The 24,721-nt window shown below is 41.4% G+C and overlaps 1 protein-coding gene and 1 pseudogene across 4 annotated transcripts in view; both read right to left on the bottom strand.

Moving 5' to 3' along the window:
• Inpp4b (inositol polyphosphate-4-phosphatase type II B) overlaps positions 1-24,721 on the bottom strand; it is a 696,298-nt gene that overhangs the window by 246,838 nt on the left and 424,739 nt on the right. The gene's annotated exons all lie outside the window — the stretch shown is intronic.
• LOC126513281 (voltage-dependent anion-selective channel protein 1-like) lies at positions 11,929-12,802 on the bottom strand (annotated as a pseudogene).

The raw sequence follows: 24,721 nt of genomic DNA, 5'->3' as shown, positions 1-24,721 counted from the left end.
CCCCCCCCCCCCCCCCCCGTGTTCTCTCTCTCTCTCTCTCTCTCTCTCTCTCTCTCTCTCTCTATCTCCATACCAACCTCACCAGGTCTGTACACATCCCCCAATAAACTCCAAAGCGGGTTTGTTCTGTGTTTTACTCGCACCAGGTAATTTCTGTGCTTAAAATCAAGTTAGACACACCCATGTCCTTAAACATGTATCATTTCTTCATCACGAAAACATTAAGCATCTTTCTCCTTCTAAAACATCTAATATGTAATTGCTACATACAGCCACTCAACTGTGCAGTGGCTCACTAGGATGTCCCACCTCTATATCAGTCACCTCTACCTGTAGCCGCTCAAATTCTCCGTCCCATGTTGTAGCCACCATCTTACTCTCAGAGGCTGTATCACAATATCTTGTAAGGGGAGCCGTGTAGCCTGATGGGACCTGGGACTAAGCTATCATGTCATAGTTCTGGAAAGTATGCTGGGATGCATGGCAGTGAGCGAGGATTTCACAGCCCACTTTAAGATTCTGCCTTCCACAGTGGCCACAGAACGAGTTTTCAGTGAGTGTTAGGATACAAGTTTGATGTTTAGAACTGTCTCAGAAGCCAACAGAATTCAGAGTTCTCAGCTATTTCAAATGGAAGTTTACAGTCAGATTGCAGTTAGGATGAAATAAAGCAAAATAGTGTAGGGCTCAGCCATTACAAGCTCAATAGAGACCAGAGTTTCAGGTTACCTGGTTCCAGGAAAAATCACACACTAAGACCACCCAGGAGTGGACCATCCAAAGGGAGAGTATCAAAAGTTCCAAAGGAATTAACATTCCACCCATTATAGGTAAGATCACCTGATGTACCTTAGCCCAGCACACACCCATCCCCTTTCACCAGGGCACCCCTAGACAAATGTCACCCAATCAGGGGTCCTGAACCTTAGAAATCCCTCACCCCTACCTCTACTATTATAAAAGCCCCACCCCAACTGAGCTCAGGGCTCTCTGACTATGCCAATGCATCTGGACACACAGTGAATCCAAGTTCAAATTTGAATAAGAATAAAGGCTCTTTGCTTTTATATATGGGACTTGGTCTCCATGGTGGTCTTTTGGGTGTCCCAACAATCTAGGCACAATATTAGCTCATACTAAATCTTTATTTCCTACTTAAATCTCACCAAACATATGTCAACATACTTAGTATGGTCCAACCACCATTATACAAATTTTAGTTCTCAGAAAGTTAAAGGTTAACAAAGCAAAGGGTTTTTTTTTGGGGGGGGGGTAGCTTTCTTTTTGAGCTGTGTTGCTTTTGTTTTCTTTTGTTTGTTTATTTTTGTTTTCTATTTGTTTGTTTGTCTGTCTACAGGCAATAAGAATGACCTGGTTAATTAAGAGTCAAACATTCAAACATAACTGACAATTTTTAATTTCTAAAATTCTTCAGTGAGTCTGAGAGAGAGTAAATGATTTCACTTTTGCCATTTTTTTTTGAGTACAGAACATGTAACATATGTAAAGTTAAGTGATTTTTGACAACAAAATAAACCTAGCAATGTGGAACTTTGGTCCTCAGTATCTTAGAGCCCTATTTGGAAGTTCATCCTGAATACTTCAGGTTCACTGGCTCATTTGTGAGGATCATAAAGCCATTGTTAAAAACCCAGGAGCAAAAGAAAGGTTTGCTCCTTGCAGAGGTTAGAATAAAAATGGCCCCCATTGGCTCGTAGATTTGAATACATTGTCTTTAGGGAGTGTTACTAATTGACAGGGATTAGGAGGTGTGTCCCTGTTGGAGGAAGTGTATCACTGAGGGTAGGCTTTGGGAGTTCAAACGCCAAGGCAGGCTTATTGTCTCTCTTCCTACTGCCTACCAATCTGGATGTAGAACAACTCTCAGCTACCTCTGCAGAACCACATCTGCCTGCAAGCTGCCACGCTTCCCACCATGATAATAATGGACTGAACCTCTGAACTGTAAGCCAACAGCAATGAAACGCTTTCCTTCTGAGAGCTGCTGTGGTGTTGTCTCTTCACAGCAACAGAACCCTGACTAAGACACTCAATGAAAGGTGTTCTAGATATGAGACAACAGGAATTGCAAAAGACTGCAAACCATGAAAATTATGTTAACCATTAATACAGCAGGTATTCTTAACATATGAGCCTTTGAGGATACTTAATATTTAAATTATAATAATCTGGCTCTAAATAATTCTGAAATTCCTAAGATCCCTTCCAAAATGAAGAGTGAGTAAATCCTAATTCTTGTGGGAAAGTGACAGGAATATTTACTTACTTTCCTTAGGGACATATTATGCTTAAATTAAAAAAAAAGTACCCAGATCAAAGTAGGCATACAACTCTTTTAGTGAAAACCATCGCCAGAATTAATGATCTAAAATGGTTGTTATTGATGTGTTTGTAATTTTTCTGTTGCTGAAAAAATCCTGAGAGAATCAACTTTATAAGGAAAAGAATGTCGACTTGGGCTACTGGTCCATGTTTGCTCTGTCCTATGTCTTTGGGCTGTGGCAGACCAGTGGGGCACAGGGGAGAGTCTGGTAAAGACAGGCTGTTTATCTCAAGGAAGAAAGGGGAAACGGAAAATGCCAAGGTCCTAAAATCCCTTTCAAGGGCATGTTCCAATGACCTAAATGTTGTTCCTTTTGGAAACTACAGCTCCCAGATTCCTCCTGGATTACGGACACCTGCGCGCGGGCACGCACAGGTGCAGGACATTTCTCCCAGATACCCTTGCGCTTCTCGTTAAAAAGCGAGCTTCCACGAGGTCTCGTTCTCTCTTGCCCCTTACCCTTGTGTGGCTTGCACACCTGTCCCTTATCGTGTCCCCCCCCCCCCATTAAAGTGCACCCACGTGGGAGCCGCATGTCTGTGTCTTCTCCTTTCGTGAGTGTTTTGTCTGTCCTGTGTTTGTCTACACACACACCCGCTTTAAAAGAATAATACTAACTTCCTTCTACCAACACCTGTCTCCTGAGTCTTGTGTCACCACAGGCTGGCAGCCAAGGTTTCAGCACACGATTCTTGGAGGGCAGTTAGCAGGTAAGCTGAACAAAACCTTGACGGCACATTAGAGTTAATCATCGCCAATACATTTTTGTTTCTATGTTCATTTTGGTGTGAATTCATCAACTGCGCCCGAGGATAATCAAATCAAAAGCTACCATGAAGGGATCCAGGCATCAGGATTTCTTAAGGCTTATTCTCCTTGTGATTCAAATGAACAGCCAGAAATAAACAAGAAACGTAACATGAGAAAGTTTAAAAACAGTTGATTTCACATGTAATTCTGTGTATATGTGTGTGGGAGGGAGGGGTGGGGATGGGCAGGAGGATCTGAGGAAGCCAGAAGAGAGGTGGAGTTAGAGACAGTTATAAAATGTCCAACATGGATACGGGGACCAGCTCAGGTCCTCTGGAAGAACAGCACAGTTTTAACCAACAAACCATCTCTCCAGTCCCAGGATTTCTTATTAAAAAAGCATTAAGTGTCATAGTGATCATTGTAAATGTCAAGGAACTGCAGATCTCATGATGATGCCTCCTAGCAGGCAAGTTACGCTGCCCTTTGCTAAGCGAATTTGCTAAGCGAAAGTTTATGGTGGAGACAGCTAATCTATTAAGTCAGACACTAAACCTGGACAGAAAGGAGCAGGAGTTTTGGGACCATTTGGTACTGTTGACGGAACTGTTTTCCCCCAAATTCATATGTGATGCCTTCCTTTCTTCTCAGTACCTCTGAGAATGACTGTGTTCGAAGACAGGACTGGACCACTAGCGAAATGTCTAGGCTACTGTGTGGGACCAACAGACCCAGATGAGTCGAGAACTGTAAGAAGAAATTCTTGGAAAGCTCCTGCCCAGAAGACAGCAAGAGAGTGGCTACGTGCAAGCCTAGAGGAGATTCTGAGAAGAAGCCAACCATGCCAGCACCTGCACCTCCGTGTCATACTTCCTAACCACAGGACTACGAAAAAGTCAATTTCTATTGTGTAAATATCTGTTCTCTGTTGTTTCTCATGGGTAGGTTAGTAACGTCCCTGGGTTTGTGTGGTGTGACTTTCCAATATTTAACGAAGACCACAGTTAGTCTTTGTTTTCCACCTCCAAAAAGCACACGAGTTTTTTTTTTCAGGGTTTCTGTGTATCTCTTTAAAGCCATTACACCTCACATTGCCTCAAAATCTTGCAAATTTCTTTAGCATAAGCCTCGCTTGAATTTGAGTTCTCTTTTGGCCTTCAAGTTTGTCATTTCAGCTACATATGCAATCCTGAATCTTTGCAGAGTTCTCTGCTTGCCGGCACCTGTACTCTGCTCAGCGAAACCTTGGTATTTCACACTTCCAGTTCCAGCAGGATGGGGGGGATGCCTCCAGGTGAGAAATGGTCCTTTGTCCTACTTGATCAACTCACACTCCCTCTGTGCTTCTGAACTATCCTGCTTTTTGTCCTTCTCCCTGGTTTCCAAGGCACTGTGGAACTGTGGGAAATTCTGTTCTGCCCCCCCCCCCATCCTTTGCCTGATTCCTTAGCCTCCCACCCTAAAGGAATTCAGTAAATCAGTTTTGAACTAAAGCAAAAAAAAAAAAAAAAAAAAAAAAGCTACTCAACGAAACCTAACACAGAGACAAAAGCTTTGCTGACTTTTCTTCCTCTTTGCAAGTAGACATCCTCAATATCAAAAATGTCCATAGATGGAATTTCCTCTATCTGGTCATTTCTGCTTATACAGCTGGATGATGTGTTACATGATGGATACATGGAATTATGTTATCCATATGGCTCTTCTTTTAAGTATTCAGAGTATTTCTTAATCCACATCATACTCGAACAAAATTTGAAAACACAGTGTGTGTGTGTGCATGCGCTTGTGTGTGTATGTCCAAGGTCTCATCCACACATGTGTTCTACTATGATGCTATCCCCCAACCTCTGAACTTCTTAATATGCAGAAGTCATGTTACTAATGGACAAAAACTAACATTTAATTGAGGTCCTTAAGCATGATTGAAAAGGTAAAAAAAATGATGCCCTTATGTTAGTTTATTTGTTGAGAAGTTCCTGAAATCCCATTTACAAATGCATATTTATAAGGGGCTCTTCTGGTAAATAGCATTCATTTAAAGCCTGAATATTATCCAAAAATGATGAAATAATTATTGAAAATGATAGGCTATATTGGTTGTTACTAGGTAAATACAATCATCTTTCAAGTGCCAAAGCATATTGTACCAAATTGCACACATAAGGAGCATCCTACTGACTTCAAAGAAAAATATGAATAAAAGCAAATGCAAGCACTGCTTTAGTTTGGATGCATCCCATGTACCTAAGATGTTTTTCGTTTCTCTACGGCAGTGATTTTCACACCGCGGCTCTCTAGTCACGTGGGTCCCTTTACACTGAACGGCTGGCTCTTTAAGAGTTATAATTTCTCTCTGTGAACACACTCTGATACTGAAGTCTAGCGATCACACAGGAGGCATGTGGTTCTTCAGGTTAATGGTGACTGTGATGGGGCTCCTGACTCCCATAACTCTCAGTATCCCTGCCGTTACCGCCATCTTATTCCGTTTCCCTTTCCAATGATAAAGGGATCTACTGCACACAGGTGAAAGAGTACAGGTTGGTAAAAACAGGTGTCTATTTTCTTTCTTTTGCAGGGTGTGTCTGGATGATCCACATTCTGCTGAAAATACGAGCTGTCAAAACAAAGGATTCAGTCCTGTGGGTAAAAGACTTCTCTCTGTATCTGTTCTACTCTGCTCTCCAAGACAGTTTATTTCTGTATCTTCCTGACCTCCACACCAAGCTAGGAAAGAGGGCACCCTCTAAACATACCTGCTATGGAACATTCTTTTATACTGTGTGAATATATGCTGCTGTGATTTGTTTAATAAACAAGCTGACTGGCCAAAACTGAAGTGAATAAGGTTAGGCAGGAGAGCAAGACTAGGAGAATGCTGGGAGAAAAAAATGGTGGAGTCTGGAGTTGCCAGCCAGAATCAGAGGGAACAGGAGATGAATATGTCTTGCTAATAAAGATACTTCCGTGTGCTAGAGCATAAATAAGGAAAATGGGTACACCTAAAAATGTAAGAGCTAGTTAGTAATAATTCTGAGCTATTGGTTGAGCATTTGGAATTAATATAAGCCTCAGTGTGTTTATTTGAGAGAGCCTGAAGGCCAGGAAAACTCTGCCTACACAGAGATTTTCTTGATTATGCATATGAGACATAAATGCCCTGTGCATTTACTTAAAGTTAAAAAGAACAAACCTCCCAAGAGCTGTGCAGATTAAAACAACAGATTTTCTTCAAGTGCTAAGAAATGTTTAAGCATTTAAAATGGAAATAAAGGATAGCACCCCTTCACAATGTAAATGCATATTCTACAGTTGGTTTCACAGGTGCTGAAGACAACAGCTGGACCCTGACTAAGCAGTTGATCTCTGAGTGTTAGGACTCCATCCTGCTGACTCACTGCTGCAGTCTGTGTTTTCAGTGTCCACCTATCTATCAGGGCTTGGTGCCCAGCATGGTTCTATGAGGATGTAGTGGAAACTTCAGGAGGTGAGCTTTAGTGGGACGACTTTAGATGGCTGGGGTGTGCCTTTGAAGGGGAGACTGAGACCTGGTCCTTTCTTTTTCCTCCTTTTTTTTTTTTCTATCTCACAACTGTGAATTGGGCAGTTTTGTTTGTCCATATGCTCCTGCTAGATCCATGGCCTCATCAGAGACCAAAGCCAACAGCACTGATGGGTCATCAATACAAACATATGACCTGGGAATCAAAGTAAGCCTTTCTTTATAGGTTAATTTTCTATGGTATTCTCATAGTGATAGAACACTAGCATACTCCCCCCCCACCCCAAACTCATGCACAGATATTATTAGTATGCAAAGTATTTATAGAGCCCAGTTCACTTCCATATTGTCTACCTACACCAAGAGTTTGTCAGATCAGACCTCCATAGTGTGTCCATCTGCCTCCCTGTCTTTATCCAGCATCTTAATATACAAAATCATTGTGTCATCATTCTGAAAAGTGGAAAGAAAGTCATTAAGGCTAATTCGCTAATCTCACACTAGACCTGGGAAGACCTATGTGCTTCAAAGAATGTTCTGTCTTCAAAAGAAATAATTGGAAGCTTATGGTTGGTGAATCAAACAAATACAATTAAGTTCAGGTTCAATTATTTCAAGGATACATATGCTAATTTCTAACTCATGATCATCTCAAATCTATATTGCATTATTATTGCCCATTTTACAGGTGAGAAAACTGGGTTTTAGAAAGTCAAAGTCATCTGTCCATGTCACTTCATTAGCAAGAGAGCAGGTTTGTCGTCAGATGGTCTGCTTTGGGAGGCTATGCCCCATGATACTGTGTCTCTTCAGAGCCAGGACTGATGGTGACTCTAATGGGCTTCCCTGGGGTGGGCTTAATGAAAGTTTTTAAAACTAAAACTCCATTAGCCTCCAGGAATAGATACAGAAACAATTGATCACACTACTAGATTTAAAAACGTCACCGTTACATATTAGCAGCCCCCAATTAAGACCACAGCCGTGAGTTAATGAACAAGCCATTAGACAGAAGACAGTAATAGTAACACAAGTGCACATCTATTAATCTGTTGTCCTCCGGAAGTCATTAGTCCCAACAATGGAAGGCTAAATAATTTCTAGGTAGCATCAGAACAATTGTGGTATTGCCCAAGTACTTCATAAGGTCATTTACAATTTAGAGTTTGTTCATTCTTGTCAAGAGATTATAGAGCTCCATTGAGAAATTATTCAATTAATATACCTATAAAGCCCAGTCTTTCCATGAACTAGAAAATAGAAGGTTAATACGAGGCATGGAGTGTAACAGCTACCAATGTATCTAATCAACTAGTATTGCCTTCCTTTCCAGGCAAAAAGGAGGTGGCCATTCCAGTAGCTGGATCCTCCTACCACAATAGATTCCTCCCCCGTGGAAATTTTCCAAAGCCTCTAATACTTTGGTCCATAAGTCTCAGCACAACTGCTGGTTTGAATTACCTGGAGAAGTTTTAAAAGTGCTCATCCCAGGATCTCTGTCCTCATTCCTTTAGTTAAGTCACTCTAAGCACAGGATTTTCTTTCACGGCTCTTTGTTTCAAATATATGTTGGGAGAACAATGAGGCTCTAACCTTTACTTTCATCTTGAAAGAAAACACAAATCAAATTAGCTTTTGCACCAAGACATCTGGCTGATGAGGGAGTGGAGAGATGAGTGTCTCAACGTGAATTTGCTCTTTCTAAAGCCACTGCTTTATCCCTGCTCCCATGCAGGAAATGACAGCATGCCAACGGCCTGGAATCCTTGACGTTTTGGTTGTGAGCCTAGCCTTTAAGTCTGAACCATCTCCGCAGCCCAACCCTGCAACTCTTATTCAAACCACCGGTCTGCAGTTCTCCATTGTGATCCAATAAGGGAGTATGTGCACTCAAAACCGTCCATAATGATGCTCTAGTAATAGTCTCCTTTTAAATCCTCACCCTTTGCCCCGGACACAGTAGAATCTCCTGAAGGTTGTACGACCTATAATATCTTGAAAGATTACACATAGAACACACATTGTCTTTCTTTATTAATCTGAATTTGAAGAGATTTACAACATGAAACAGTGCTCCCTTCTTAGGACAGGTTTTGTTTTCTCATAACAAGATTAAAAAAAATGGGTGCAATTTAACTTAGTTAATTATTTGTGACTTTACATAAATCTGGACTTTGAAAGTTTCTGAGTTTTGATTTCTAATGAGGGAAATACCCATGACTAGCACAACACATGTAAATAAAAGTCCCCAAGACTTGCAAGAATTTTTAATATCATAAAGTGTGTGAGCCCCAGCGTTTCAGAAACCCTGCTGCAAATGGGCTTCTGTGTGGAGAATCTCACCCTTTCAGAGAAGGGTTCTCTGTCAAAGGTGGATGGATAGTCATCACGGGAACCTAACTACCCCAGCACCTGATGCCCCAGGCCACCCTGGGACACAGCGCCTCGACCTTGGTTGCTCTCTTCACCTCCAGTGTCATTGTACACAGGTTGAGGAATGGCAACATAGTTAGGAACAAACAACAATCTCTTCAAAGATTACTTTTGAACACCAGAAAAAGATGGAAAATATCAAAATCGGGGAAGTGTGTACAATACTGAAGCAGCATAGTGCTATTAACTGTGACTAACTGAAGCCATGTCACCGGCTAATGGAGCTAGGCTGCGCTGATTCTGACTGTAAGTCATTTCTAATGAGGAAAATCACAACTCAGTGGAAGCTAAGAAAGAAGACTATCTCAGCAGGCCAAGGAAACGTGAGGTGCAGAGGCTCTGAAGCCAAAGCGACTGACAATCCAAAGAGAAGAAAAGGGAAGAAGTGAGAAGCAGGGCAGGGTCAACACAAGGCGGGGCTCCAGGAACACTGCGTTCACACTGTAATTACGACGGGAAACTGCCAGGTTCTGAGCCAAGAAATAATGCGACCTTTTTCATGCTTCAAAAATAGCATCCAGTATGTGGAGAACACATGGCAAGAGGCCAATAATGGGAGAAGATGCGACAGGAACCATTTACAAATGAGAGACATAGGACACCTTTCTCCTTTCTCTGGAGTCAGGATCAGGCTAGGTATGTAAGTTTTAGGGAACTCATCATAGGGTTCCCTTGAGTCACTTGTTTTCAAATATTTATACAAAGCACATTGATATTGACAGAAAACAACATGAAAGTGCAAATTCCCATGAATGTGATTGCATTAACCTTTGAGTGAAATAGTGCTCAGGGGTTGTAGACATATGTGAGGGTTAATCATTAGGTAAGTAACTTTAGCACTAAATAATGACCGATATGCTGTTCTTAGCTCATTGATATTACAGTTATTAAATAATAGTGCAGTTCTTAAGCTGTGGGAATAGTTAGCAGAATGCAGCATACAGCAGGAGGGAATTCAGTTCTACTGATACACACAGAGACAATCATATCATTAAAATTGCCATGAAAGCCTGCAGTGAGTGTCAGTAGAAGGCCATGGACGCTGGCAGGAGCCTGCAGCAGTGTTAAACAGCACCTATCCGTTGCTTTGTTCTGCATTGTGACCATATCAGCAAGCAAGGGCTCAAAGACAGGACATTGGCAACCGGTGACACATGTGGAAAGACACAAAAGAAAAGAACAAATCCAACAAGGTTTAAAAGCAACACCTCTTTCTAGTACCAAAAGTCCTATCAACAGGACTTGGGGAAAATGTGTGGACACAGCTATGGGCCTGGCTGTACCTGTATCTGGCTTTGTCATTGAAGTGGGAGGTGTGTTTCATCGGCCTTAAAGCATTAACCACGTGACATGCTTCTTTCTTTGTCTACTGAGTGGTTTCCTCCATGTTTTACAAAGCAACAATCAGAACTAAGGATACACACACACACACACACACATAGAGAGAGAGAGAGAGAGAGAGAGAGAGAGAGAGAGAGAGAGAGAGAGAGAGAGAGAGAGAGAGAGAGATTCATATTCTGCCAAGCAGGACAATTTCAATGAACTGTATTTAACAAATGCCAAAAACAAACTGTATATTCAAGCAGTAAAATTTTATAAAATAGACCTTCTTATGTGCTTATGGATTTTACCATCTCAAAGAAACTATATTTGAAATCAAAAGCTTAACATCAAAATTCTTGACTGTTGGAGGATCTCTGTTATGGATATTCTGTTCTTGAGTTGAGTTTAAACTCGGTGTTCTTGCTGCCTCGGAGCTGATGAACTGCAGGTAATGGGTTCTGGCATCTTAGAGAATTCTAAACTTCAGTGCACTGAATCCAATGTCCACCCATAAGAGAAATAAGAAGTGTTGCCACAAACTCAGCTTGACACAAGATATTCTTTTCATTTCTTCCATTTCCTAAGATCAATTTTCCTATGATGCTGTCAAGAAGAAACTAAAGCATCTCAGCTAATGGTGTTCCTCATTCTCACAGAGTAGGGGAAGCCACAGAGGACAATGTTCAATGGATTTCATCCAATCTCGTTTTCCTCTTCCCTTTCCCCTTTTAATGTTCTATATCATTTTATTTTCCTGGCACTCTGAAAGTTTTAATTTTATTCAATATTTTCTTCAAGTTTTAAGTGATGTGAACTCCAGCATTTGAAGAGGTGGAGCTGATTCTGCACAAAATAGAAAACTACCTGCTAAACACAGAAGACTCCATACTCTACTCATATTGTCATGGCGTGACTGCAGTCCACTGCCCAGCGCAGAACTGGAGATCCCCGAAACTATTTCACACTCGGTCACAATGGGAGGATAAAAGGAAAAAAGAAGACGAGGAGGAGCAGGACCAAAAGAAGAGGAGGAGGAAAGAAAAGAAAATCACACCACAGGTAAGAATTAAATCCTGAATGACTGTCTCCATAACGTCTACTTTCTCCACCCTAAACGGGCACAAAAGAAACAGCTACCCACACCCTGAAGACGACTCTTGGTGTAAAACTGGTAACTGATGTGCTCGGATGGGGTCAGGGCATGGGCATCTGTGTGAAAAGTCCCTGTTACACAGGTGTGTGCATACTTCTTAGCAGTTAGGATTAGGGCACCAAGATTCAGTGCTGAGGAATCCAGTTCTTTTGTGAACACGATACAGATTCACAAAGGGCTGGCACATTCCCGGGTTCATTTGCATCCTGGCATCTCTTGAAGGAATCTTCCCCAACCCATGCCTGTAACTAAAAGGATGTTTCTAGACTGGAGTTTCTTCTGTACATCCTAAACAGTAACACATTAAAGCAGAGTAATCTCTAATCTAGAGATCTAACGTGATATTTATCAGTTCTGGCATCCAACTGAAGGTAGCTATGCTGCAAAATAGTTTAAAATGAATGATTATACAATATTACATTATACTCTAAATTCCAGTCCCAGACCAAGCTTGTGGCTGCCAGCACTGATGTTCTTGCCATCCAATAGAGCTGACATCATCAGCTTGACATCTGGCTTTGTGGTCTGAGTGTACTTTAAGCCAATCAGGCTGGAGTTGTTCAGTTTGGCCAAAAAGAGGCATCAGGGCCGACCTGATACTTGACTGCTGTTCTGAAGTGAGTATTACTGTTTCCTGCTGTCCGGGAGAGACTGACAGCAATCTCCAACTTCTTGTTCACCTTCTGGTAAATGGAGCCACAAACTCTGTCTGGTCATTCAGGCTGGCATGAACCTGGAATTTGTCCATCTTGTAGCCAATTGCAAAGCTGGGTCTCATGGGACTTCAGGGTCTCAAAATTCATCGGAGAGCCAGCCAACCCGCATAGGTAAGCACCATAGCACCTGGGATGGAGGGCCCAATGCTGTTAAAGTCCACATCACAGCCCAGGTTGATATGCTCCCTCTTGTACCCTGTCTTGAGCTTAGCACTGCCCCTCCGTTTTAGGCGAGGAGGGTGAATACAAGGTCAGCTTCAATCATATGGGGATGGTCTTCTACAGTGACCTCGGTGCCCGGGGCATTGCCTTTGTTCCAGTTCTCTGTAAAGACCTGGCCATTCTCAGTTCGGACCATCTGAACTTTGTTTCCAGCCTGCTGTTCACTTTGGTGGGCTCCGTGTTGGAGGAGCCTGAGAAGGGAAATTCCAATCTGTTCTTGGACTCATTTTCAAACCAAGTCTTATAATGCCAAAGCCCTAGTCTTTGGTGAAGAAATCCCTGGCGGACTTGCCCACATCAGCAGCTGCAGCAGGGGCTCGCTTCTTTGAAAGTTTTAAACAAGATGTTTTGACCATATGTGCCCCCACCCTGGCTTCTAAAGAGTCTAAGCTCCTGAGGCAGCTGATGATCACAAGGGAACTGTGTCTTCTGGACACATGGGGCAGCTACACATACAAGCTCACAGCAGCTGTGACACCAGGCACAGAACCTGGGCAAGGCCAAGCCAGGCCAATTCTCAGAAGGAGAGAGGAGCTGGGCACACAATCTCACCCCAAGCCATGGAACTACCAGAAACTGATAGTCACTGCAAAAGAGACAGCTACCCCTAAGAGTGTAGCTTCAGAAACTTTTTCATGTTTTAAGAACAGTGGTATATAATAAATGTCTAACTGTTGACTCTCAGAGCCATGGGTAGAATGCTATGAGCTATCTGCTAACTATCTGTGTATAAATGCCTCACCTAGATACCACTACTGCCTTCCATACTGTTGACTGGAGATTACCAGCTATCGGTTTGGTAGGGATGTGTTTGACCAGCTCTCTAGGTCTATTACAAAGAGGTCTTATTACCTAATGATAAGATCACTGTGGTCCAGCGATAGAGATGTCTGTGAGGCCTATCTCTTGAGATTCTGGCATATTATGAGACTGGCTGCAGCTCTCACAGGCTTTTACATGGAAAAATTAATATGTAACTGATTTTTAATGTAAAATCCTTTCATCTTATGTGTTAGAAGATAAAATCATGTCTCTGAAACCGATCATTTTAATCAAGAGTCAGTAAGTAAGGTCTAGATGCCTAGCTATGAAAAATTCACAACTATCTGCTCAATCTGATTCCTAAGTGAAGAATTCTTTTAAAGCTAATGGAAACTTTGGCCATGGGAAAGCCACACACACTCCAGGAAGCCGGCTTACTAGAACTTGTCTCATGACTTGTCTGGGCCCCAGGGTCAGTGTTAAGTGCCCTGGCAGAGAGTGCTGGATGCTTCAAAATTTTCTCTATCTTTGGAGTATCTAATTGGGAACTTTGCAGACACACAGATCATGTTCTATACCCATGACCCATGTTTAGAAAAGCAATCTCACTCAAGGTCCCCTAAACAAGGAAAAGAAGCCCCAGACGCTGCTGGTCCATACACGGTGCATAATTTCTAAGTGAAAGTCGAAGTCCACAGAACAATCTCCCACTAAGAAATTTTAAAATGTTTTTTTTTTCAATTAAGCAGAAGGTTTTGTTTTAGTTTTTTTCAGCATATTGACCATACTAATAATATCAAGTCCAGAAGAAAGAGTAAATTCTATTTGTTCTTATTTATATTAGTATAATTGCATAGTTTTGTCCCACTCAAACTTTGTAATATGACAGGTTTTCTTTTGCTACCATGTTTTAGGTATATCAAATTACTTTATTAATAATAGGAGAAGAAACTTATAACCTGTAATGAGATCTGTTATTTTTGGTTTTCTTTACAATGACACATAAGGGGCTAACCATCAGCAAACATCAGGAACAGCTTTTGTGAGGATTGTTAAGTCAGCAACCTTCATGGGATACACCAATATTCATGAAAAGAATGATGGGATAGAAAAGTACGAAATGCTAATTTTAAAATAAGCTGTACTGGTCCTCAATAAACTTTGGGAAATGCACAGCTAGGTTTATTAAAGAGGAATAACATGATTCTGGTGACAAAAGAGAAGAAACGGGACATGCTTTGTCATGAAAATCCAAGGGAGAGCTGGGTGGTTCAACTGCAAAGAGATGGTTATTACGAGTAGATGGGCATTGAGATTAGACAAGGCCAAGGAAGGAATTCAACCCTGCAACTTCCTTCTTCGCGAAGCATAACAGAATATGTGTGTAGAGACTCGATGTCTTCTTTTCTACTCCGTTTTTCATTTAGTACCTTTTAAAGCTGCAGGCATGGACCCACAACTTAACCTGGAGAACATAAAGCCTGGAGGTATCGAAGAAGCCATCCCTGTGCTTCCCGAGCACAGGGGCTGAGCAGGGCCATGCCAAGCATGCCTGATCTGGGTAGCAAGTGTCACAGGTCCGTCCTCTCTGTTGGCACTACTCTAAGTGAGGCCGGTGGGTGAAAGTCCTGGAATTACCTGGGAACTCGTTAGAAATGCAGACCCCTTTGGTCCCATGTTGGTTGAATTACAGTATTATACTTCTTGGGTAGCAGGGTACTTGGGCAGTCCTTAAGTACATAAAAGTCTGAGAAACCCTGATGGAAAACCCTCATTCATTCAAAATGGAGGAGTTTGTAAACAAATAGGTTGCCCCTTCCTATCTCATCTGTCTTGTGGAAATCAGAGGAAAATAGGGGAAAAAAACCCAGAATATTAGGTAAGACATATGTTTAAAATATTTATGGTGCTCCATCACAGTACGATTTAAACGCCATAAAAGTCAGCTGTAGTTGGCTATACTTTGTTACTGATAACACAGCTCCCTTTGTTGGTTTGTTTTAGTACACACTGCATTTACAGCACCGACCTGCCTTTATCTACCTCAGCTTTGTTGCAGTACGCTTGACAACATGGATTAAAAGCAGAGACTGTGTACATGATGTTTGGGTACGCACAGACTGTGAAATGATGATGACAAGCTAATTAACCTTTTTGTCACCTCCCAGATAGATTTCTTTATGGACAGCGGAGATCTGCTCTCGTGAGTTCAAATGCACAGCCTAGACTCATTAGTTACAGTTACTACACTGCACTTGAGACCTCGCAGTCTTCTTATGACTGAACATTTGTGCCTTCGACCAACATTTCTCCACCTCTCCTTCCCCAGCCTGTGATGACCACTCTTCTAGTTATTCTGTCTGCTCCTATGAATTGGGTGTTTTCAGATTGCACAGGTAACTGAGATCATCTAGTCCCCCTTGCCGGATTTTACATATATATAAATATATATAGCCCTTCAGGCTTATCCATGTTGTCGCACATGACATAATATCTTCTCGGTGGTTATAAATGTTCATTATATATGTGTGTGTATATAACAACTCAATTTTTGATTCTCCATTTTATTATACACAGATTCTTTCCGCATCTTGGCTGCTGTGTCTCATGCTATGGGTAATGACAGTACAGATACCCCACTACAACACGGCCCTATATCCTCCAGTGTGTGTTCTCAAGAGGAATCACTGCATCACTTGGAAATTACATCTGTAATATTTTGAAGAACTCCCATGTTGTTTTCCACAGTGTATCAACTATATTCCTCCCGGCAATGGTGTGGCTGTGTTCCTTCCCACCATCCTCGCCAACATTAGTTACCCCCTGTCTTTCTGATAATAAACACTCTTGCGTGCTAGAAGAGATCTGTCCTCAGGTTCGCGTGTACATTCTTTTATAAGTAGTGGAGTTGAGCTTCTCTTCCTTCGCAGTCATCCTTACGGAGATGTCTATGTGAGCCGTGTGTGTGTGTGTGTGTGTGTGTGTGTGTGTGTGTATGTGTGTGTGTTCACATGTGTAAGCATCTGAGTGGAAGTAAAGAGACTATTTGTAGGAGTCAGTTCTCTCCACCATATGAGTCCTGGATGCTGAATCAGTCAGTCAGCTCTTTTACCCTCTGAACCATCCTGCTCAATGCTTTGTCCATTTCTAGAGTAGATTTCTTGTTTTGTTTGGCTTGTACTATTAAGTTGTGTGTTTTCTTTTACATATTTTTGCCTATTAACTCCCAGATACACATACATACACACAGAGAGAAAACACACACACACACACCAATTATTTACCTTACAATCTACATACTCCCCCTTCATTTTCTTGATTATGTGTCTTTAAATACTTAATACAAAAATTATACATTTAAGAAACACAAGCTGATGCCCGGTTAGAATTATGCACTGTAATAGCTCACTAGAACAGTCCTTGGAATTCAGGCAGCTTCCTGAGAAAGAATGCAGGAGAGTATAAGTCTTTCTGAGGATCTGCAAATTCCCCAAGCAGCAAGACAAGTTATAAAAAGAAAGGCATTCGACCATTTCCATGGGAACATCCTCATGACTCCCGTTATCTTTATTACATTAGAAAAAAAAGTCTAGTGAACAGCTACCTAATATTTTTATGGGGGCAAAGAATGCTTTCTTTCCTAACTTCTGAAACTGCATGCTCTGTGTGTATGTGTGTCTGTATGTAGTATGTGTGTATGTTTGTTTGTGTGTGTATGTGTGTGTGGTCTGTATGTGCATTTCTGTTTTGTGCATTCGTGGTATGTATGTGTGGATGTATGTTTTTGTGTGTGTGTATGTGTATGCCTATGTGTATGTGTACCTGTATGTGTGTATGTGTGTGTGTGTGTGGTATCTGAGAATGTATATTTTTGTGGATGTGTGTATATGATTATCTGTGTGTGTCTATGTGTGTGCATGTATGTATGCGCTGCCGTGTGCTTGTGTTTAGTGGACAGATTCGCAGAGGTAGTTGTCTCCTATCTTTATGTGCTCGCCATAAGTTCCAGCTGTTGAACTCAAGCCTCTAGTCTTGTTACTTCCTTTACCCTCTGCGCCTTCCTGCAAGCCCGCTGCGTGCTGACTTAGCCATTTTGTCAAGGAGTGTACTCCGTAGTTTAGTGATTAACAGCAGCTATAGGTTTTACTCCTCAGAACCCTGTTTCCATTCAGCTCTTGAGAAACTTGTTCTCCATGTACCAGAAGAAATACTGCTACTGCTGAATGGATACTGACCATGTATTCGCCCATCCCATTAAGTGTCTGATGTTCTAAACTCCCAAATGCTAAAAGCAAATCTGTGATATAAAAATGGTGCCACAGAAACCCTTGAAAATCAGGCAGAATTAATATGAAATGAGAGAACGTGAACAACAGGAGAATCACCTGCCCTCTTACAGTAGTTGCTGTATGTTTATAAGACAGAAATACACAATTGCTTCATGCAGTTTAACCACTACATCTAAATTACCAGCACGGTGAAAATATTACCTGAAGGGAAAATGCAATTTGGCCAGCAACTTGTCTTCATCTTTTCCCCAGTGACCTCTGTCTCTGCTGAGGAGATAATCACTTCCTGAGCTTGACTTTCCTTTCTTTTCCTTAAAGAATGTGCCAGAGGCTGTGGTGCTGGTGGTATTTCCTGCTTGCTTTGAAGCTTAGCAAAAACCACATCAATACTGTACATATTCCCTTGTTCATATGTCTTTTGAAAGTTGCTCAAATTATTCCTTACCTGTTCAGGTTTCTTTTCATTGCCCGAATTTTTTTTTTCTGGAACTATACATATAAAGTGTCCCGTCCCTATTGCTCTCAGTGGATATCTGGTTCATTTCATTGTATTGATTGGGATGCAATAAAAATAACCGGCTGTTATGAAATTCTTCTGCATGGGTCTGACCACGTGTAAGTCACATTCTAATGCACAGGATCGACAGTAGCTGCTACGGGTATCTTCAGTCCTGACCCCTGCACCTGGACTCTCATGGTTTATCACGGGGGCTTACTTCATGACCCCTCAGTCATGTGAAAGTTTCTGGTCTTGATCTGTTCTAGAACTGTTAGAACGTGTTTTTCTTGTCAGCTTTGGTTGGGGAATTGACTCTCACTGTAGTCTGAATGAGGCTGGTTGCTACCTGCTTATCTGGCATTGGAGATTTCCCTTTTGGAATGTGTGGGCCTAAGCTTCCTGCTCTCTTTTTCCCTACAGTTGACTGGCTTGTGCCCATTTAAAGGGGTCTTGCATGTGCGTTAGTTACAAATGGTTCTTTTTCCTTTGTAACTTTTATTTGTTGCAAAGGCTTTCCTCATTTCTCTTCTTTCCACTCTTTGTGGTGTCTTCCACCTGACCCAGAAATTTGTGTGTGACAAATTTATTATATTTATATAGTATTTATATATTTAATATATTATTTATATATTATTATAAAGCAGAACAAAAAAACAAACTATAACAAACAATAAAAATGTGCCACTCCTTTGATACTTTTAAAGGACCACTTCTGGAAAATGTATCCTACATCACCCTATCTGATTCTCTATCCTAGTAGTGACCCAGCTGTACTTAACATGAGTGAAGTCATGCTAGCTCACAATGGTCTTGGCAAATGGTTTTTAGTTTTTCATGTGTCTGAAAGTTTCCCTTCCACAAAACCTCAACACTGAAGTCTTAACCAACATCCAACGAATTAGTTTTTTAAATTCCAATTGATTAAGTGCTATGTGAGAGACTAACCTCCCAATTTCTTTAGCAGTTTGCAATTAAAGGCAACTCACAAAGAAAATACGGTAGATCCTGCATAGAAGTCTCAATGGCAGCCTCACTGTTCCCCTTGGCATACACACCCAGCTAATAAGAGAGTTGGATACTGTTTCTTCTTTTCAAATTTAACACCACAAGGTTCTTGGATCCCAAATTCTTCATAAACACCAAATGCTTGCTGCTTCCCCTAGCATGGAGAACTTGCACTTCTGGCTTTAATTCCCACACCCTGTAGTGTTCAATAGACCCCGTCTTCCATGTGCTTCTTCAGACCCCTGCCTGCCCTTTTCTGTCCTGACATTGGTGCCTGGAGGCTGAGCCCTGGATTCGATCAAAAGAGCGTCTTGTGTTCCACACCTTTCTAAGGTGTTTTACCAGTAAGGTCTCTGACAGTAAGCAGCAGGAGGAGAGCTTGAAGTTGAGATGCAGGATGCCCTGCCTTCCTTCCTGCCAGGGGGCTTCTGACTGGCTGTGCGCCTTGTCCATACTGATGCTCTCTGCTCAGTTCTGTCCCCGTGTTTTCCTCTGGACCTGGGAGTGCTAATGGCTCAACAGTTACCAAGCCATATCACTGCGCTGCTCTGAGCTTCTGCTTTGCAAACAGTCCCTTTGTAAACAAACTCTCCTGGAATTATTTCTCATTTGCAAGTGCCATCTGTTTCCTTTGGGGACTCTGACTGATACAGATTTAATACCCATGCGTGTGTGCAAAAAGAGAACCAAAACAAAGCGTTAAGGCACATTACCGAGAGAGCTGCTAGCTCAGGCTCCTGGGTAAAGCCCAGGGAGGTACGCATGTTGTTTCCCCGAGGAACTCAGAGAATGATCAAGGAACACACTCACTCTGTGGAGCTTTGGAGATGTACGCAATAACGAGCACAAGATTATCTGTCTCTCTGAAGGCCAGGTGCTCTCCAGCAGGACGGAGTTGTAGACCTCAGGCGTTGACTGACAGCTGGATTTCATGCTGCAGGGTATGGGATGTGCTGTCTCTTTACAGACCCTTGGGTCCTCTTGTTAACTCATCCGTCTTCACTGCCACATTTTGAAGCTAAAAATGAGGCATCACTGTAATACACTTTCTTCGTGGGCCAATGGATCCTAGCTATGAACCGAATTCACAAATTTTCCCTTACTATTTTTTCTTTCTTCCCTTCGTCCAAACACGACACTGCAGAGACTTTTGAGGCTTACTCATCAATTTCATACTCCACATTCTGTCACTCTCTTATCTTCTCAAGCTTTGGCTAGAGTAAAATACCTCCTATTTAGTAGCTCACATGAAACTGAAAAGTAAAAATATTATTAGGATGTGAAAAAATATACGTCAGGATGCTGTGAGAAAATACGATTTCTCAAATAGGAATGGTTTTCTTGCAGGCAAACTTTGCTGTGGAGAAATGTCTCCACACTAAGATGCGTTCAACACCATAGGGAAAGCACTTCAGTCGATGGAGCCTGTGAACTGTGAACTGGGAACTGTGAACTGAAGGTACCAGTTGGAAATAGGCAGGGTATGTGGACAGAGGAAGAGCTGTGGCGTGCTCCCCCACTGTGCTCCCTGGAGACAGAGGTGGCCTAACTGCTCCATGATGGGTGACTAATGCCTAGTAACCTGAGATCCCCTTGCTCCCCAACGCACTCGCTTTTCATGTTAGTGGAAAAGGCAACAGGGGAAATGAGGGCTCCCAGCCACCCACCCAGGGCACCTTGGTTTCTCCCTTCCTTTCTGACTGTGGTGAGGACCTCAGACTTTGTACTACTCTGTAAGGAGCAGATCTTATGACTAAACAGCTGGTCATCTGACGGCCCCTAAAACACAGACAAAACCACACAAGATCTTTTACTAAAAGTCCATCAAATGCCATCTGTATTAAAATTCACACAGCTCTTTTGCTGTGTGTGCCTTGTTTATGAGAGAAGACCTTCCCAGCTGGAGCACTGTACCCTAAGAACCCAAACTGCGACCCACTAACCAACCCCAGCTGTAACACTGCACCCTAAGAACACAAACTGAGACCCACTAGCCATTCCCAGCTGGGGCACTGCACCCTAAGAAACTAAACTGCGACCTGCTAACCAATCCCAGCTGGGGCACTGCACCCTAAGAACCCAAACTGCGGCCAGCACACCCCCACCATTATTCACTGATTATTCCTGTGGTAAAAATTAAGTTACATTTTTATCAGAAAAGTATCACAAATTCTATGGTATTTAATAGTGAATATTTAAGTATGCTTATTTGATAGACAAGCTACTTTGGTTATTTTTTTTGCTAATATTTAACACTCTATTGAAAAGCAAAAGTGGGTCTCTTTAGGTTAATACTAGCTGATGTCTAAACTCAACCTCATGTTTATATTTTTAAACACAAGATGTGATATAAAACATACATATTTTATTTCAGGGGATAATTTAGGTTGAAGAAATGTTCACTTATAGAAGTTTTATCCTGACACTCTATTTCTTTCTTTCTTTTTTTTTTTTTCTGAGTTTTGTAGAATTTAATTTCTGGGATTATTCAGTAAGTAAAAGTCACATGACAAGCCAATTTAAGATACAAACTTTGTATTTAAGTGTTTTTTTTATGTTTTTTTTTTTTTATTTATTAAAGATTTCTGTCTCTTCCCCACCACCGCCTCCCCTTTCCCTCCCTTTCCCCCAATCAAGTCCCCCTCCCTCGTCAGCCCAAAGAGCAATCAGGGTTCCTTGCCCTGTGGGAAGTCCAAGGACCACCCACCTCCATCCAGGTCTAGTAAGGTGAGCATCCAAACTGCCTACATGTGTTCCGTAGAGATGGGCGACTTCAGTGCATAATGTATTGTTTGCTACTTTTCTCACTGATGTGAGAAGCACAAAAGTGCTTTAAGGGAAGAGGAGTTGTTTTTGTTTGCAACTTGAGGGTATGAGGCAGGAGGCTGTTGGTCACACTACATCAGCAGCCTGAGAGCAAAGAAACAGGACAAAGGGGTTGTTGTTCTATAAAACCTCAAGGAGCGCCCTGCAATCCCCTATTTCCTCCAGAAAAACCCCACTTCATAAGCTTCTTCAGCCTTCCGAAACAATGCTACCAGCTGGGGACCAAATGTCAAAACACACGAACACATAAGGAGAATTTTGTTTTCAAACTACATTTAATTCAGTGCGATTTAGCTGCATTGTGATCTCTGTGGTTATGATTAAACCATCCAGTGCCAAAGGTAGACCAGATCTCTTATGATCCCCACATCATCTACGCCTCTCAAATCCTCAGTATCCTTGGTCCACTTAATTTCTTTGCCTTGTATGAAGAAGATGTGCCGTTTGCTTCTAACCTAGGAAATGACAAAGATCATGAGCTATGGCTATATTAATGGTCATGCAACATGAAAAATGTGATAGATACCGATACCACTTTTATAGATCTTAAGATTCTGATTTAGCGTAATGGGCCTAAAGGCTATCTTTACAGACTTGGAGAGATTCACGTGACAAGAAAGTGCAAGTAGCCTCCAACGTCTGAGATGACCTCAAGTATAAAGATCTTATAATAAAATATAAAAATCTGGGGTTCTTATGCAGCCAAAAGACACAAAGTTCTGCCTACAACAGGGTTGGAAAAAAACAAAAAACAACCAAAAAAACAAAAACAAGCAAACAAAAACCAGGTTCTTGCCCAGTTGAGTTCCAAGACAAAAACATGTGTTCAATGGTTCAATACTCTGTCTCTAGCCTCTGAGACCATGGGCAGAGAACTCAGTGAGGGCAAATCTGAATCTAGAGTAACTAGAAGGCAGTAAATATCTGAAGCAGTAAGCTACTACGTTTGCATTATTATACATTTCTCCATCCTCAGTTTTTTTTTTTTTACATATAAAATAGAAATGCTTGGCTCTCCTAGATTAGTGGTGGGCACTAAATACCTTAGCGATTTCAACACACACACTCCCGGCCCTGATTCTGGGAAGAAGCTCAATTATTTCTACAGCAATGGTGCGTGATACTTACATTTCTGAAGAGTAAATATAATTGTCTTAGGAAGATGTGAACGCTACTAAGGTTAATAGTGAAAATGAAATCAAGAAGAATACTGATTAACCAAGAACTTGACAAACTCAATTGTATTATATTTGACTTTTCAAACAACTCAAAACAAAATTGAAAACCAGGCGAAATTGCCTCAAGGCATTGTCCCCTGGTCCTTGCAATCCTCCCCTCCAGCCTCCTAGGCACAGTTTCCCTTAGTAACTGTGTGTGGTGGAAAAGAAGAAATCTATTTTAAACTTGCACTAGCTCAATCCATGCTTGGAACATAATCGCCTCTTCTGCCAAAATGTAAGAATTGTTCCATATTTGTACAAGAAGATAAATTAGAATTATAGGGAAATATTTATAACGGAAACAATTTCATAACACATAAAAAATTCAAAATATACTTCACCCATTTAGAATAGAGAAATCCCACGGCTAAAGCCTTCATTTTCCTTAATATCCTTCCAAACTAGCTTGCTTCCAGGCCAAATCTCTGAAAGTGAGCTTTATTTATTACTCTCATTTTGATTTCAGATCATTTTAATTACCAATAAAAAGCAAGCACCGATACAGAGCGGGATGTTTATGGAATGCTACTTATGTGGATGTTTTAAAGCTATAATAGATAGTGCCCTCATTCCAAAGATTCTATAAAACACTTTTATAAGTGAATACTGATTATCAAAATTTTGTAAAGTCACTTTTACTAGTAGAGAAAATGCAAAACAAAGAATGACTTCAAGTCATTGTCTTCAAGTATGTCCCGCACAAGGCCGAATATTTCACCTCACTCTCTCAAGCAGAACCCACGTCTCAGTTCTGTTATTGGGATTATCACTGAGAATGTGAAGGGTTTCACTTATACACTTTCAGACACAGGAGAGAACAACTGAATATTACTAGCATCAGAGCTGCCGTGAAACAATCCTGTGGTCCTACTTTATCATCTTAAACCCAGAGGACACTTTGCAATACAGGCAGATGAACAAGACCAGGCAGGTGTGCTGCCTGGTGAACTCAGCGGAGATTTCAATCGCTGACTAGATTTTCTAGCCCATCCTATTTTATGCTGATGAATATATTGATGTTCTAGAGATGGAGAAAGAGCCAGGAACAGAACATTTATCTAATGGATGATCAGAATATCCCGTGTTGCTGAGTTCACATAAATCCCCATACCCGTGAAAGCTTTTTATTATAAAATCCTGAAAGTTTAGAATAAATCAGGCTAATATAAATTGGCCTTTCACAAAACTTGGAAAATGGAGTTTTCTGCCTATATTTTTAATAATGAATCCTACAGGCAGAGCTGCTGGCTGGTCTTTGAGAAAAAAATGACCAAGAACTCTAAGTCACCCCAAATGCCTTTTATGCCCATTTTCATCTGCTCCCTCCCACTCTGATTTATACACCTTCTCATCAACCGAAACGCTAGCAAAGCTCAACGGTTTGCTGCCTTTGGCCGCTCAGCCACTACCTGCTTGTAAATTTGGCCAGACTATTTAATGCTTTTGACGCTTTGTCTCTACATACAGCAAGGAATAACATCCTTCATTCTTTTTTCCAAGGGAGGGGGGCTCGGAAGCCAAACAGTGTGGGTGCAACTTGAAAATGGTAAGATATTGTGTAAATACAACATAATATTACCATTAATATTAATAGAGTGTTTCTGTCTCTTAGCCCATTGGGTGTGAGTGCTGCTATTTTATCAGTTGAATTTAGCAGCATTTATTAGAAATGGC

The sequence above is a fragment of the Alexandromys fortis genome, unplaced genomic scaffold (assembly GCF_014885135.2).
Source record: "Alexandromys fortis isolate MF-2015 unplaced genomic scaffold, M_Fortis_MF-2015_v1.1 scaffold_127, whole genome shotgun sequence".
NCBI classification, from domain to species: Eukaryota; Metazoa; Chordata; class Mammalia; order Rodentia; family Cricetidae; genus Alexandromys; species Alexandromys fortis.
Note: the sequence above shows the minus strand (reverse complement) of the source record. Positions and strands in the feature narration are given on the sequence as shown.